At 38.2% G+C, this 13366-nt stretch overlaps 1 non-coding gene across 1 annotated transcript; it reads left to right on the top strand.

Annotated features, from left to right (window-relative positions):
• Positions 1-5012: 5012 nt before the first annotated feature.
• On the top strand, positions 5013-5085 carry TRNAW-CCA (transfer RNA tryptophan (anticodon CCA)). The gene has a single exon. It is a non-coding gene; the product is annotated as a tRNA-Trp (tRNA).
• Positions 5086-13366: the final 8281 nt, after the last annotated feature.

Below are 13366 nucleotides of genomic sequence, written 5' to 3'. Positions count from 1 at the left end.
GAGGGGAATGTTGATAATGCAAGAGGCTATGCTTATATGGAAACAGGAGGTATATGGGAAATTTCTGTACTTTCCTCTTAATTTTGCTGTGAATCTAATGCAACTTTTTGTGTTTTTTTTTAAAAAGTCTTAATAAAAACAAGTATGCTATGAAAGGAGAACCTGGGACATTCATTCATTTACTCAGCATGCAGGCATTAGATGAATGAGTACTATGTGTCAGACACAGAGAATAAAGTGCACAATAACAATCTTTGCTATAAAACATCTTACTGTCTAGCAAGGTTCAGAAAATTAGTGCACAAAAATAAAGTAGTATGACTCAACACATATACAGAACTGGTATAGTCCAATGACTGCTATTCCATCAAAGGTGAAGTCTGGGAAAATTACCAGTTTATTTGTGGGATGCTATTTCCTCAAACCATTTTGAGAAATTTTCTTCTGAAACTTCCTTTAGAGGTTTTGACACATTGTAAACATTTTTAGTGGGATAGATTTAGAGTTTTAGAATGAATAAATGAAATGACTTTTCAAAATAGTCAACTACTTCTCTATTATTAATTTTTTTGGACAAGATTAAATTATTATGCTATGACTATAGATTTGTTTATGTTTTCGGTTTATTTTCCCTTTATATATTCCCAGACTGTGTTATTGGTATCATGCAACTTCATATTTTCTACAAATTCTTGAAGAGTTAAGTCATTTTATGAAACTTACACAGTGTTATATGTCAATTATATCTCAATAAGGCTTTAAAAAATATGGATGGATTATCTCCTTTTTTGGTGTGAAATATCCCTCTCTCTCCCTTTAAAGGCTTAACTTGCTTTGTGCATATTAATTATCATTGTATGCCAACAACCATGGATTCAAACAAATGCCAACCAAAAATATTTGGAAAAAAATTCTCCAGAAAGTTCCAAAAAGCAAAACTTGAATTTACTGAGTGCCAGCAACTATTTATGTACCATTTATATTGTATTAGGTGTTATCAGTGGTCTAGATATAACTTAAAATATATGGAATGAACAAGGTAGAGATTGTTGTCTTAAAAATACTGCCTAGATAATAGGGGCAACTTGGGAAAGGAATATATGGGAGCTTTCTGTATTATCTTTACAAGTTTTTTGTCAATGTAAAACTATCCTAAAATTAGTGTTTGTTTAATAACATAGAAAAAATAAAGTATATGGAAGGATGTATATAAGTTATATGCAAATACTATACCATTTTATATAAAGGACTTGACCATCCACAGATTTTGATATATGTGAGGGATCCTGCAACCAGTTCCCCAAGGATATTGAGGGATGACTCAATATAGTATAATTTATTGTTTTATATTTGTTTTAAAAATAGCCATAGCTGACCTTTACACTTTTTAGTTAGCTATAGAGTTGCCATCTTTTAATTGGAGGTTTTGGCCCATGGGGATTTTTTAATCTATATATCTATTAGATTGTTATCTGCAGTTTTATATTGTGCTTTATATTTGATGTATTTTTCTTTTGTATCTTTTCTTTATTCCCTTTGTTTCTCCTTTGTTCCCTTTGTTTCTTGCAAGCATGCTAAGTCACTTCAGTCATGTCTGACTCTTTGTGACACTATGGACTATATAGCCCTCCAGGCTTCACTGTCTATGGATTCTCCAGGCAAGAATACTGGAGTAGGTTGCCATGCCCTCCTCCAGGGGATCTTCCCAACCCAGGGATCGAACCTGCGTCTCTTATGTCTCCTGCATAGGCAGGCAGATTCTTTACTACAAGTACCACCTGGGAAACTCTTTCTCCTCTTACAGTTGGGTTAATTTTACAAAATATTTTCATTCTTTTACTGGTTACCTCTAACTTTTACAGTATAAATATTTAATTTGATATTTTCCTACCCAAATCCAAAGTTTATATCCTCTTTCTGAATGAGATACCTTAGCAATAAAGTTTGGGGACTTTAAATTGAGACATCTCTGAAGAAACATCTCAGCTTCCAGGGTTTTTTTGACATTGACTGAAATTGGATGGCTGTTGCAACTGCACCTCAGTCCAGCTTCTCCCTCTGCCCAAATTCCACTTTCCTTGCTTCCTCGTAGCAGTCTGCAGAAAGTTTCCTGAACACAAATCATAGCAACTCAGAATGTGCTCCTGGAGAAGCTAACCCACAACACTCAGATTGTCCTCTGAGCAGTTTTATATAGTTTATAACGGTTTTAAAACAGTGGACAGAGGATGACATGGTTAGATCATATCACTGACTCAATGGACATGAATCTGAGCAAACTCTAGGAGAGAGTGAGGGACGGGGAAGCCTGGTGTGCTGCAGTCCATGGGATCACAAAGAATTGGACACAACTTATCAACTGAACAACAAATAATGGTTTTCACCTATTTGAGCATAAGTGTAGTCTTTACATAATTGACCGTCCCTCGATTATGCCCAAAATAGTCAGCTACTTCTCTATTATTAATTTTCTTTTAGACAAGATTAAATTATTATGCTCTGACTATAGATTTGTTCATGTTTTCTGTTTATTTTCCCTTTATATATTCCCAGACTGTGTTATTGGTATCATGCAACTTCATATTTTCTACAGATTCTTGAAGAGTTAAATCATCTTATGAAACTTATGAAACTCCAAATTATGATTTGGGCTTCCCTGGTGGCTCAGATGGTAGAGTGTCTGCCTACAACATGGGAGACCCGGGTTCAGTCCCTGGGTCTGGAAGATCCCCTGGAGAAGGAAATGGCATTTTGTTTTGACATAAATTCTCCCTTCAGATTTGATGGTCTTACAGCATGAACAAAAAACAGTAAAAGTCCAATTTAAATGGCCAGATTTCTAAGAGATTGTTTAAAGATAAAGTTAATTTTTGTGTTTAACATTATTTACAGAGATTTCATGTTCTGCACAAAGTACACATAACAAGGGCAAATCAGCAATGATACAAAGTGAAATAATTTGATTTCCAACAATAACAGACGGTGGCCACCTGCTGTTTGTGTTAAATAAGGATCGTGTTCAGTAATGCCATCATTTACGAAACGAGAGATAGTTCCCCATTTTCCACAATATGCAGAATAAGCATAAATGAATAAAGACATGACAGGTTTGGTGATTAAAGGAATGGCAAAGTTCCAAATTCACTGCCTTAGGGAATTCATTATAAGTTGTCGCTTTGCATCCTAGTGGTACAGGGACAGTCAGTATAGATTAAACACAGCTATTTATAGTTACTGTCCTTTTGACATAAGGACTACCTAGTGGGACAATACCTGCTTGACTTTACAGAAGAAAATGTAAAAGAATAGGCATAAAAACATACTGGAAATTAAAAAGTAGATTAAATATTATTTTACTATATTACATAGTCCAGCACCAGTTGTAACTAAGATGTCAGAATAATGAATGCTTAACAAAGGTCCATCTAGTCAAGGCTATGGTTTTTCCAGTGGTCATGTATGGATGTGAGAGTTGGATTGTGAAGAAAGCTGAGTGCCTAAGAATTGGTGCTTTTGAACTGTGGTGTTGGAGAAGACTCTTGAGAGTCCCTTGGACTGCAAGGAGATCCAACCAGTCCATTCTGAAGGAGATCAGCCCTGGGATTGCTTTGGAGGGAATGATGCTGAAGCTGAAACTCCAGTACTTTGGCCCCCTCATGCGAAGAGTTGACTCATTGGAAAAGACTCTGGTGCTGGGAGGGATTGGGGGCAGGAGGAGAAGGGGACGACAGAGGATGAGATGGCTGGATGGCATCACTGACTTGATGGACGTGAGTCTGAGTGAACTCCGGGAGTTGGTGATAGACAGGGAGGCCTGGTGTGCTGCGATTCATGGGGTCACAAAGAGTCGGACACAACTGAGCAACTGAACTGAACTCAATTCTCCATAACCTAAAAAATGTCTTCTAAATCTAAGTAAATTATTTCTGAAATAAACCTGAATTATTATGCAAATATAATGTGAATCTGAATTAATTCCAAAGGAAGCTATGAATTGAGTGACAAGAATACTGGACTTTGAGATTCTGTTTACCAAGGATACAGTACTGTTCCCCATAGGCAAGTTACTTAACATCCCTGACACTGAATTTCTTCCCTGTAAAATATATGATACCTAAATTATGGTGTTATTTTAGTGGATCTAGTAAAATTTAGTAAAAGTCTTTCTTCCTAGAACAAACTGGGTGCCTAGCAAATACTTGGTTTAAATCGCAACATTATTTAAAATAAGGAAATATTTATTTATTACCAATTTTCTTCCAAAACAAGAGTGTACTTTACAGTGATGCATAAAATATGACAAAAGAGAATACAGTGGGTCAGAGATGATAGAAACTTTAAACAACGAGGTAGAAAAAAGAGGAGTCAAGATAAGATGACAGTGATAACTACAAGGGCCTACTGGAGACCTCAAATTTAGCTCTTTCTGGAACTCACATACAAAAGTAGATATCATTCGGTACACAGATCTTTGCTCAGTAACAGTAATGATCACCCGCTCTTGATATTAAGAGCTGGCAAAGATTACTCTTGAGGTTGTTCATAAAGAGGACAATGTTGGAAGTAATAAACAGCCTCCTCAATGGTATCCTTAAAATAGATGCAGTGACAACAACTTTATAGAACAATTTCTAGGTGGGTCCCTTTCATTACTCCAAGGAGTAACTCAGTAAACATACTTCTGTGGAGGACAAGCCGAGGGCAAGGCTATTAAGTCTTGCTTATTTTCTGAAGGGTGCTGAGAAATATAGGGGCAAACGAAGCAATTGCATTCTAGGTAACTGGCTTAACACGGGGATATGTTTTAGGATATCTGAAAGCAGGAAGGGCCTGTGCCCTTCACGTCAGTTATCTTGAACACTGTTTTTCTCACAAAGAAATTTTAAACAGGTGAAAAGAGAAGTCAGCTTAAATTGTAATCCTTGGAAAATGCAACAGAAGCTATTTTTTGTTACTCGTTCTTCTCATTTCACAAATGTTTGAGCACTGATTAAGAGCCATATTAAGGGGCTTCCCTGGTGGCTCAGAGGTTAAAGCGTCTGCCTCCAATGCGGGAGACCCAGGTTCGATCCCTGGGTCAGGAAGATCCCCTGAAGAAGGAAATGGTAACCCACTCCAGTACTCTTGCCTGGAGAATCCCATGGATGGAGAAGCCTGGTAGACTACAGTCCATGGGGTCACAAAGAGTCGGACACGACTGAGCGACTTCACTTAAGAGCCACATATTGTACTGGGGATACACACTTTAGTATTGTAGTTCTGAAAACTATGTTAATGTGTATGTATATGTATATGTCTACATCTGACTCTACATCTGCATTTATGCCTGTGCCTATTTCTAGATCTACATATCTCCCCCAACACATAGATTTCTGGGTAGAAATATCAAGTGCTGGTATCTGTCATCATCAAATTTAATACAGATAAAGAGGCAATGGCAATTGAGTTCCATAAATGTATGAAATTATCAGTCTGTACTGTATTAACATTCTTATAAGAACCTGTAAATAGTATGACTGGCTTCCCAGGTGGCTCAGTGGTAAAGAACTGCTTGCCAGTGCAGGGGTCGCAGGAGACACAGGTTTGATCCCTGGGTAGGAAAGATCCCTTGTAGAAGGAAATGGCAACCCACTTGAGTATTCTTGAGTGGGAAATCCCATGGACAGAGGAGCCTGGAGGGCTACAGTCCATAGGATCGCAAAGAGTCGAACACAACTGAGTGATTGAGCACAAAACAGTTTAACAGAATATGTGCATCAGTGGAAAGTTGTTGTGTTTGGTACAAAGAAGAGAGATGGCTACTGTTTCTTTCTTTTGCAGTATTATCAAAATTCACCCCACCATTCTACACAGATAGTTTCTTTCAGGTCAATTAAACATGAAATATTTTAAGAAGTGGCTTTCTAGGAAGTGAAGCTTATCCCTTTAATTTATAATGAAAATGAATTCCCTTAGATGTAAACATTTATAAAATGGAATAGATGTGCTATGTGGACAACATTAAACATGTGAAAATGTCTAATGACTTGTTTCAGCAATATCTGCCAAGACCACTGAGGTGAGTTGATGTTTTATCCTCATCTATGTTGTGCAAAAATGATGAAATTTTGTATACTTGGTCTACCTTAAGTCTGTTGTCTTATTTTTTACTCCTACTGTATGAGTCTAACTATAGCCCCTATTAGTTGGGAAGTCAGTCCAGCCTTTTAAAAACCATACAAAATGTGTTAAGAAGATCTGAGAGAGTATGGAAGAGGCTCCCTTATGAGGGCTGCATGTGTTTAGTGCATAGATTCAATTGCATCAATTTTAACTATTCAAAATAAAATTCTGTGTTTTTTCGTTAGATGGGCTTCACACAGATAGATAGTTGGATGTATTGGTTAAAGGATATTTGGATAAATTAAGCTCTATCGTAGTCATACTTCCAATTTTTTCTTATTGAACTTAGAGTCTTGCTACATATTTTGAGAAGGAATAAAACAAGTAAACTAATAGAACTTTTTAAGGAATAGAAGTTACTAAGGGAGATAAAGATTCTTAAGATAGTAATAATAATGTTAATAATAATAGTTACCATAATTACATTGAAGTCAATAATGGTAGCTTGGTGGCTAGCATGTACCAGACACAATATTGAGCACTTTATCATTAAAAGTTCATTTTCAGTTCAGTTCATTTGCTCAGTCATGTCTGACTCTTTTCAACCCCATGGAGTGCAGCACTCCAGGCTTCCCTGTCCATCATCAACTCCCAGAGCTTGCTCAAGCTCATGTCCATCGAGTCGGTGATGCCATCCAAATATCTTATCCTCTGTCATCCCCTTCTACTCCTGCTTTCAATCTTTCCCAGCATCAGGGTCTTTCAGTAAAGTTCAGTTGCTCAGTCATGTCCGACTCTTTGCGACCCCGTAAATCACAGCACGCCAGGCCTCCCTGTCCATCACCAACTCCCGGAGTTCACTGAGACTCACGTCCATTGAGTCAGTGATGCCATCTGCCATCTCATCCTCTGTCGTCCCCTTCTCCTCTTGCCCCCAATCCCTCCCAGCATCAGAATCTTTTCCAATGAGTCAATTCTTCACATGAAGTGGCCAAAGTACTGGAGTTTCAGCTTTAGCATCATTCCTTCCAAAGAAATCCCAGGGCTGATCTCCTTCAGAATGGACTGGTTGGATCTCCTTGCAGTCCAAGGGACTCTCAAGAGTCTTCTCCAACACCACAGTTCAAAAGCATCAATTCTTCAGCGCTCAGCTTTCTTCACAGTCCAACTCTCACATCCATACATGACCACTGGAAAAACCATAGCCTTGACTAGACTTTAATCCTCCACAAATACATAGGGTTGAAACCATTTGTCTAAAAATGTCTTTAGAGTTTTAAAGAATTTTAAAGAATGAGACCATTTTGTTCAGTACAAAATTCTAGGGGCAAGTTGTACAGCTTTACTGTCAGTAAATATGTAAATATCACTTTAAAGATGGTTGATGTGTCTTATTTTCCATTTAAAAGAATGTATACACCTGGCTTTTTTCATTTGGTACAATGTGAGATTCATATATCTTTCATATATCTATATATCTTGTAGCATAAGAATATGCTAAAAATTGTTTGCTTTATAATTCATTCTCTTGCTTGATAGGCATTCGAGTAGGTTTTAGCATCTAAAACTCTTGAGAAATTTGTATGCAGGTCAGGAAGCAACAGTTAGAACTGGACATGGAACAACAGACTGTCTCCAAATAGGAAAAGGAGTTTGTCAAGGCTGAATATTGTCACCCTGTTTATTTAACTTATATGCAGAGTACATCATGAGAAACGCTGGGCTGGGAGAAACGCTGGGCTGGAAGAAACACAAGCTGGAATCTAGATTGCCGGGAGAAATATCAATAACCTCAGATATGCAGATGACACCACCCTTATGGCAGAAAGTGAAGAGGAACTAAAAAGCCTCTTGATGAAAGTGAAAGAGGAGAGTGAAAAAGTTAGCTTAAAGCTCAACATTCAGAAAACGAAGATCATGGCATCTGGTCCCATCACTTCATGGGAAATAGATGGGGAAACAGTGGAAACAGTGTCAGACTTTATTTTTCTGGGCTCCAAAATCACTACAGATGGTGACTGCAGCCATGAAATTAAAAGACGCTTACTCTTTGGAAGGAAAGTTATGACCAACCTAGATAGCATATTGAAAAACAGAGACATTACTTTGCCAACAAAGGTCCGTCTAGTCAAGGCTATGGTTTTTCCAGTGGTCATGTATGGATGTGAGAGTTGGACTGTGAAGAAGGCTGAGCGCCGAAGAATTGATGCTTTTGAACTGTGGTGTTGGAGAAGACTCTTGAGAGTCCCTTGGACTGCAAGGAGATCCAACCAGTCCATTCTGAAGGAGATCAGCCCTGGGATTTCTTTGGAAGGACTGATGCTGAAGCTGAAACTCCAGTACTTTGGCCACCTCATGCGAAGAGTTGACTCATTGGAAAAGACTCTGATGCTGGGAGGGATTGGGGGCAAGAGGAGAAGGGGACGACAGAGGATGAGATGGCTGGATGGCATCACTGACTCGATGGACGTGAGTCTCAGTGAACTCCGGGAGTTGGTGATGGACTGCGATTCATGGGGTCACAAAGAGTCGGACATGACTGAGCGACTGATCTGAATCTGAATATGAGTAAAATTTCTATGAACATTCTCATGCAATTCTGTTAATGGATATAGGTTTTCATTTCTCTATGCCAAACCTAGTAATACAGTTGATGAGTTCTAGAGGAGGTGTGGGCTTCCCTCCTGCCAATGCAGGAGACATGGGTTCAATCCTTGGATCAGAAGATCCCCTGAAGAAGGAAATGGCAACCCACTCCAATATTCTTGCCTGGGAAATCACATGGACAGAGGAGCCTGACGGGCTATAGTCCATGGGCTCACAGAAGAGTCAGACATGACTTAGTGAGTAAATAACAATAAGGGTGGGTTTATGTTTTACATTAAAAAACAAATTGTTGATACTTTTCCCAAAGAGATCATTCCATTTTACACTCCTATCAATGTATAAGTTTCAACTGCCATATATCCTCACCAATATTTAGAACCATCAACTTTAATTTTAGCCACTCTACTGGATATGTATTGGTGTTTCTTTGTTTTTAATTTGCATTTATCTGATGACTTACAACGTAGATATACTTTCATGTGCTTCTGCTGTGCTGTGCTCAGTCACTTCAGTTGTATCTGACTCTTTGCAACCTGTGGACTGTAGCCTGCCAGGCTCCTCTGTCCATTGGATTCCATGGTATTTTTAGATAAAAGTTGAGGGAATTTATTGCCAGCATATAGTCTTTATTCTTAGAATGTCAAGGAAGTTTACTGATTTTTTAATATCTCTTTTGGGATGTTTGTTTGAATGTCTTGCCCTCTTTTAGTTTTGTTGATTGTTTCTTTTTTATTATTGAATGGTGAGAATTTTTTTAATGGTTTCTACTGACTGGCTGAATTTTTAATTTGGATGAAATTATTTATCATTTTATTCCTTTAGGATTGGTGCTTTCTATGTTCCCTTTAAGAATTTGCCTATGCTCAGGTCATGAAGATATTCTCTGATTCCTGTCTTCTAGTAGGTTTACAGTTTGGCCTTTATGTTTAGTTATTTTTAGGTCTAGGTCCATAATCCATTTCAAATAATTTTTCGTATAATGTAAGGTAGACGTTGAAGTTCACTTTTTTTTCCAAACAGATACCCAGTTGTATCAGCAACATTTATTGAGACCTCTGTTTCCATTGCTTTGGTTTCTGTCAAACATCAACTGAACATATACGTGAGGGTCTATTTCTGGAGTCTCTTTTCTGTTTCATTGGTCAAATTTTCTGTTCTCATGCCAATATCATTATGCAGTTTTGATTATTATAAATATATACTAAGCAGCATTTTACCTAGAGTCAGAAGCCATTTCACATAACATGTAAGGCTCTTTCAACAATAAAATTCCATTTACCTCTTTCTTTTGTCCTGTTATCATTTCTTCTAAGGGATTCTTGCCCACAGTAGTAGATATAATGCTTATCTGAGTTAGATTCACCCATTCCAGTCCATTTTAGTTCACTGATTCCTAAAATGTTGTTCACTCTTGCCATCTTCTATTTAACCACTTCCAATTTACCTTGATTCATGGACCTAAATTCCAGGTACCTATGCAATACTGTAATTTACAGCCTCAGACTTGACTTCCATCACCAGTCACATCTTGGGTGCAATCTCAAAAATGACAGAATGATCTCCATTTATTTCCAAGGCAATCCATTCAATACCACAGTAATCCAACCAGTAATGCTGAGGATGCTGAAGTTGAATGGTTCTAAGAAGATCTACAAGAATTTCTAGAACTAACACTCCAAAAAAGGCATCCTTTTCATTATAGGGAACTGGAATGCAAAAGCAGGAAGTTAAGAGATACCTGGAGTAACAGGCAAATTTGGCCTTGGAGTACAAAATGAAGCAGGGCAAAGGCTAACAGAGTTTTGCCAAGAGAACACACTGGTCATAGCAAACACCCTCTTCCAACAACACAAGACAACACTACACACATGGACATCACCAGGCAGTCAATACCAAAACAAGATTGATTATTTTCTTTGCAGCCAAAGATGGAGAAGCTCTATACAGCCAGCAAAAACAAGACCGGGAGCAGACTGTAGCTCAGATCATGAACTCCTTATTGCCAAATTCAAGAAAGTAGGGAAACCACTAGACCATTCAGGTATACGACCTAAATCAAATCCCTTATGATTATACAGTGGAGGTGAGAGATAGATTCAAGGGATTAGATCTGATAGAGTGCCTGAAGAACTATGGAAAGAATCATGACATTGTACAGGAGGCGTTGATCAAAACCACCCCCAAGAAAAAGAAACGCAAAAAAGGCAAAATGGTAGTTTGAGGAGGCCTTACAAATAGCTGAGAAAAGAAGAGAAGCTAAAGGCAAGGAGAAAAGAAAATATATACCCACTTGAATGCAGAGTTCCAAAGAAGAGCAAAGAGAGATAAGAAAGCCTTCCTCAGTGATCAAAGCAAACAAATAGAGGAAAACAATAGAATGGGAAAGACTAGAGAACTCCTCAAGAAAATTAGAGATACCAAGAGAAAATTTCATGCAAAGATGGGCACAATAAAGGACAGAAATGGTGTGGACCTAACAGAAGCAGAAGAGACTAAGAAGAGGTGGCAACAATATATAGAAGAACTATACAAAAAAAATCTTCATGACCCAGATAACCATGATGGTGTGATCACTCACCATCATGGTGTGATCACTCACTTAGAGCCAGACATCCTGGAGTCAGAAGTCAGGTGGGCCTTAGGAAGCATCACTACAAACAAAGCTAGTGGAGATGGAATTCCAGTTGAGCTATTTCAAATCCTAAAAGATGATGCTGTGAAAGTGCTGCACTCAACATGCCAGCAAATTTGGAAAACTCAGCAGTGGCCACAGGACAGGAAAAAGTCAGTTTTCATTCCAATCCCAAAGAAAGGCAATGTCAAAGAATGTTCAAACTACCACACAGTTGCACTCATCTCACATACTAATAAAGTAATGACAAATTCTTGTCACTTATTTGTAAAGACAAATTCTTGTCTTTATTTGTAATGACAAATTACAAATAAAGTAATGTCAAACTTCAACAGTATGTGAACCGTGAACTTCCACATGTTCAAGTTGGATTTAGAAAAGGCAGAGGAACCAGAGATCAAACTGCCAACATCTGTTGGATCATAGAAAAAGCAAGAGAGTTCCAGAAAAAAACATCTATTTCTGCTTTATTGACTACACCAAAGGCTTTGACTGTGTGGATCACAAAAAATTGTGGAAAATTCTTCAGGATATGAGAATACCAGACCACCTTACCTGCCTCCTGAGAAATCTGTACAGGTCAAGAAGCAACAGTTAGAACTGGACATGGACAACAGACTGGTTCCAAATAGGGAAAGGATTACATCAAGGCTGTATATTGTCACCTTGCTTATTTAATTATATGCAGAGTACATCATGCAAAATGCCAGGCTGTATTAAGCACAAGCTGGAATCCGGATTTCTGGGAGAAATATCAATAACCTCAGATATGCAGATGACACCACCCTTATGGCTGAAAGTGAAGAAGAACTAAAGAGCCTCTTGATGAAAGTGAAAGAGAGAGTGAAAAAGTTGGCTTAAAGCTCAACATTCAGAAGACTAAGATCATGGTATTCGGTCCCATCACTTTGTGGCAAATAGATGGGGAAACAATGGAAATAGTGGCAGATTTTATTTTTAGGGGCTCCAAAATCACTGCAGATGGTGACTGCAGTGATGAAATTTAAAGACACTTGCCCCTTGGAAGAAAAGCACAGACATTAATTACTTTGCCAGCAAAAGTCTGTCTAGTCAAAGCTATGGTTTTTCCAGGAGTCGTGTGGATGTGAGAGTTGGACCAAAAGAAAGCTGAGCACCGAAGAATTGATGCTTTTGAACTGTGGTGTTGGAGAAGACTCTCAACAGTCCCTTGAACTGCAAGGAGATACAACCAGTCAATCCTAAAGGAATCAGTCCTGAGTATTACTTGGAAGGACTGATACAGAAGCTGAAACTCCAATAATTTTGGCCACCTGATGCAAAGAACTGACTCCTTGGAAAAGACCCCGATGCTGAGAAAGACTGAAGGCAGGAGAAGGGGATGACAGAGGATGAGATGGTTGTATGGCATCACCGACTCGATGGAAAAGAGTTTTAGCAAGCTCTGGGAGTTGGTGATGGACAGGGAAGCCTGGCATTTTGCTGTCCATGGGGTCACAAAGAGTCAGACACGACTGAATGACTGAACTGAACTGAACTGTTGTCATATATATTACATCATTATGTTTAAGCCCCACAATTCAGTGATAATTTTATTTTTAAAAAGCATGTATCCTGTAATGAATAAGGAAATTAAAAAATAGTTCAGTTCTCTATATTTCCTCAGGTACCATCTCATGTGCTCTTTATTCCTTCCTATAAATGTGACTTGTGGTCTTGCTTCATTTTCTTTCAGCCTGAAGAATTTTCCTTGTAATTTTAGAGAATATATGCTGGCAATAATTCCCTCAATTTTTATCTAAAATTACCTTTATTTTGCCAATATTTTTTTTATTTTATTTTTAAACTTTACATAATTGTATTAGTTTTGCCAAATATCAAAATGAATCCACCACAGGTATACATGTGTTCCCCATCCTGAACCCTCCTCCCTCCTCCCTCCGCATACCATCCCTCTAGGTCGTCCCAGTGCACTAGCCCCAAGCATCCAGTATCGTGCATTGAACCTGGACTATTTTTGAAATATATTTTGCTAGATATATAATC

Source organism: Bos mutus, chromosome 6 (genome assembly GCF_027580195.1).
Source record: "Bos mutus isolate GX-2022 chromosome 6, NWIPB_WYAK_1.1, whole genome shotgun sequence".
NCBI lineage: Eukaryota > Metazoa > Chordata > Mammalia > Artiodactyla > Bovidae > Bos > Bos mutus.
Note: the sequence above shows the minus strand (reverse complement) of the source record. Positions and strands in the feature narration are given on the sequence as shown.